General features: G+C 35.3%; 1 pseudogene; it reads left to right on the top strand.

The window, feature by feature from the left end:
- Window positions 1-256: 256 nt before the first annotated feature.
- LOC105705493 (14-3-3 protein zeta/delta-like) lies at window positions 257-981 on the top strand (annotated as a pseudogene).
- Window positions 982-4,663: the final 3,682 nt, after the last annotated feature.

The raw sequence follows: 4,663 nt of genomic DNA, 5'->3' as shown, positions 1-4,663 counted from the left end.
CATAGGCTCTGTTTGGAACTCTCTTCCAGAAGGGAAAAGAAGCTGCCATAAAGAACTTAGTGATGAAGAAATAATACAAGTAATATTTCTTTCACAGCACTTTCTTATACATTTTGCCATAACTGAAAATAGAAACACAGAGCTCGTGAGCAGCAAGATCTAGGGACAGAGTTTGAGCCTTGCCGCTGAGCCCCATCCAGATTGCTGAGCCCGCATCCGTCTACCGCCAACCACTTCTGACACATGACTTTCAACCATGGGTAAAAATATGCCAGTGCAGAAGGCCAAATGGGCCAAGCAGGCTGAGCAATATGTTGACATGAAAGACTGCATGATGTCTGTAACTAAGCAAGGAACGGATTTTTTTTTTTTATTAGGAGAGGAATCTTCTTTCAGTTGCTTATAAAAATGTTACAGGAGCCTGTAGGTCATCTTGGAGCATTGTCTCAAGTATTGGGCAAATGATAGAAGCTGCTGAGAAAAACAGCAGATGGGTTGAGAATACAGAGAGAAAATGGAAAGTGATCTAAGAGATACCTGTAAATGATGTACTGTCCCTTTTGGAAGAATTCTTGATCCCCAAAGCTTCACAAACACAGAGCAAAATCTTCTATTGAAAATGAAAGGAGGCTACTTCTGTTATTTGGCTCAGGTTGCTGCTAATGATGATAAGAAAGGGATTGTGGATCAGTCACAACAAGCACGTCATGAAGCTTTTGAAATCAGAAAAATGAATTGCAATCAACATATCCTATCAGACTGCATCTGGGCTATAAACTCTGTAGTGTGAGAATCTGAACTTTCTGGAAAAAGCCTGGTGTTTTGCAAAGACAGCTTTTGATGAAGCCATTGTTGAACTCAATACATTAAGAGTCATACAAAGATAGCATGCTGATAATGCAACTGCTGAGAAACTACTTAACATTTTGCACATCAGATACCCAAAGAGATGAAGCTGAAGCAGGAGAAGGGGAAAATTAGCTGGCTTCCCAAATTGTCTACTTTATTCTAAAACACAATGGACCATTTGTCATCCATATGCTCCCAAAATAATTTGTTTTTTTAATGATTTGTGACAGGTATAGATTACTTCTATTTGAATTTCTGGTTTTTTCCTATATGGTTTTTCTCTTTGATATTAGAATAGAGCCAATTAAGATTTAGGGAGTTATATGTTTTCATCTTTGGGTGGCCGATATGGGGATGTGAAATTTTCATATAAGCTATAAATGTTTGACACAGTACTTTGCTAAATTGTGGCCTCATAAGGACTTGTGTTATAACTATCTCTATGTCTAGGCAAAGGAAAATACCTGTATATTGGTGTGTCCTAATATGGGATAAAAACAGTAATTGGCTCCAGTTTTAGTTGCAGTTGTGGAAATTGTAAGGAAGGAAAATTTCCATAACGCTTTTAGGGTTCCTGGTTAGGACTGAAAGAAGACAAAGACTTAATAGAAGAAAAGCATACAATATTTATTTAATTAAAGTTTTACAAGACATGAGAGCCTTCATATTGAAGATGCAAAGACTCAAGGAAAAACTTTCCATTTTAATACTTAGATGTGATAAAGAGTAGACAGCCATGCAGAAATGTACTTTGACAAAAAGGGAGTGATCTAATGCTAACGGACTGAATGGAGAAACAAAGCCAGGCATGCGTGTTTATGGCTTGCATGTGTGGCATTCCTTCCTTCTTTTTCTTGGCCTCTGTGTGGCATTCCTTCCTTCTGGATATAAAACAAGACTCCATCTGGAATAAGGGTCTTATGACCTACTAACAGACAAGGTAGGTCAAAGAGTTTCTTTATGGCTAGATCTCACACAGAAAGGTAGGAAAAGACTAAAATAATATTTTTAAGTTTTATATTTGGCTTTGGGGGAGAGGATTTCTGGTGTCTTTGACCTGCCTTGGGGAGGATAAATTTCAGGGTCCATGGCCTGCCTTGGTGAAGAAAGGGGACCAGGAGAAAGAAGAGCAGGAGAAGGTCAGAAAGATTTTACTTCTGAGTCCCTTTCTTTCAGTTCAGCATGCTAAGGCACTGTGCTTTGGGAGTGTTCTGAGTCCTGACACTGGGAATATTTACAAAGTTGTAGAAATAGGTACCTCATAGACATAATTTGTTGAACCATGTGGATGGGTGGAATGCAGTTTCAATGTTTATACCTTGGACTATAACTTCAGATATGTTCCTTTATATGAAGTTGTCACTCAGTTTCCTCTAAGGAAGGGCAGAAATGATTCCTATTCTGTTATTTGTAAAGTTACTTGTTGTTTGCTTTCTTTTTTTTCTCTCTCTTTTTTTTGAGACAGAGTCTCACTCTGTCATCCAGGCTGGAATGCAATGGTGTGATCTCGGCTCACTGCAACCTCCGCCTCACGGGTTCAAGCCATTCTTTTGCCTCGGCCTCACGAGTAGTTGGGATTACAGGTGCCTGCCACCATGCCTGGGTAATTTTTGTATTTTTAGTAGAGACGGGATTTCACCATGTTGGCCAGGCTGCTCTCAAACTCCTGACCTCAAGTGATCTGCCTGCTTCGGCCTCCCAAAGTGCTGGGATTACAGGCGTGAACCACTGTATCCAGCCTTATTTTTGCAACTCTTATTTATTTATATTTAAATATTTAAGTAACCTAAAAACAAATGTACAAATAGAGATGCTATACAAATGAGTTGCTTGATATCCATTACTTCATGTATATCAAGTACAGCAGTAAAAGAAAAAAAAACTCATGTTTTCAACTTTTTATTTTGCTTTTGTGATTTTTTAAAAAAAATACTTACCTAATACAAATGTGCTGTAAAAACAGTTAACAGGGAAATAACTTGCGATGATAGCTAATTTTGTTTAATGTCTTATGAAATACTCATGAACAATTTAATCTTAATCATCGTTAAGAACATGTGTAATAAATTGATATAAGTAGCATACAAGTTTTATGAATGAACAAATAGAAACATGTGCTCTCCATTTATTGGCTTTATTTTTCATTTAATTTTTATGTTAAGAAATATTTTTTATACTTTTTTGCCAATATGTAGAAGGTATTACCATTATTTTTCTCCTACTTTCAAACTGAAGATGCAATTTGAAATGTGACTGATATTAATATGTACTTTTCACCGCCTTTTTCCTTTGCTGTATTTATTGATTTGTAATACTTTGAAATTTTAGTGATTAATTTTGACAGAAACAATTTTAGTCCTGCTCATAAATGATCTAAAATGTCTTATTTATTGATGAGGGGCTGAATGTAAGTATACAATAGAATATCTATAAGAAATAAATACTGGAAGAGTGAACCAGTAGAAAGTTTAGCGCTTTAGAGACTACATAAACATTTTCTGCTGAAACTAGAATTGTGGTAGGAGGAGGAGCTGCTGGAGAGGGCTGGGTCCAGGGGCATCTGTGATTTCATAAGGATCATTGGACCAATCTGGAGTCTGAGAAAATGAAGAATCCTGTCTTAGGCATATGAGTTAGGAACCAGAGACAGCCTAGAGCTAGAAAGAATGACTGATTTTGGGCAATAAAGCTAGTGTCATATTTTGGGTGAAAACTTTCTGAACTGTGTTTTAAATATTTAAATATTTGTTGATTGATTAATAGCAACTTGTCTTTGAATACTAGAACTTTCTATTTCGTAACTCTATTGGAGAAAGATCTTTGAATTGTGTTTGAAGAATTTGATCTAATTTAAGAGAAAACCAATACCTTATTTTATGTTTTAATTTATTGATGAAATATAAATATTGCAATGTTTTAATCAAAGAGCAGCTTTTACTACAGATTAACATTAGACAGACCTTACAATAATAAATTTATAATGAAATATATATATATATCTGTGAGAGACTGAATATGTAAATGGACAATGACCCAGGCATAAATAAAAACAGAACTCTGACTCACAACCTCTGTAGCAATCAGCTCTGTATAGTCAAAACTTGGTCAATAACTACCAGCATCCCTAATTTTTGCCCTGTTTCTTATTTAGGATTAACCAGAGAAAAGAAAAGACTCCCCCATAACCAACATAGGATGCCTTACTTTTAGATAGCCAGGCTTCAGCTTTCCTATGCCAACAGGCTCCAATCAGAGCATACCCGAAGCCTTCCAATTTCTTTCCCTTTGGTACTGCACCCCTTCCAACTGCTTTTGAATCTCTGTAAAATGCAAGTGGTGGTGACTGATTTTCTGGCTATAGCAAGCTCTGAATAAATAGCCTTAGCTTATTCTCATTTGGATGGTATTCATTTATTTTTACATCTGGAAATATAAATGTTTGGGTATCAAAAATTATAAAATCCAAATATTCTCATTTAAAATTTGTAAATAATAATTTTAGTATATAATTCACTCAAATAATCTGATAACAGGCAATAAACATTTGGTGAAACTCAGCTAGATGTTGAGAAGCAGTCAATTCTAATTAAATACAGCTTTTCAGCCATTTCTTGATTTTGAAATACAGATTTTCACACTCATACCTTAAAAAGTAACTAAGATCATCTGAACATTATTTTAATATATAATTTATATTAGTCCTATAATTAACCCAGGATCATACCTGTTAATTTAAAGTTTTATCCAGAAAAGAATTTTGACTCTGAGTTAGTTGGTGAGGAATATTCAATATTTAGATAAGAAATTCAATTAT

This window comes from Aotus nancymaae, unplaced genomic scaffold, assembly GCF_030222135.1.
Source record: "Aotus nancymaae isolate 86718 unplaced genomic scaffold, 86718_ANA_hifiasm-v0.15.2.pri h1tg000062l, whole genome shotgun sequence".
NCBI lineage: Eukaryota > Metazoa > Chordata > Mammalia > Primates > Aotidae > Aotus > Aotus nancymaae.
Note: the sequence above shows the minus strand (reverse complement) of the source record. Positions and strands in the feature narration are given on the sequence as shown.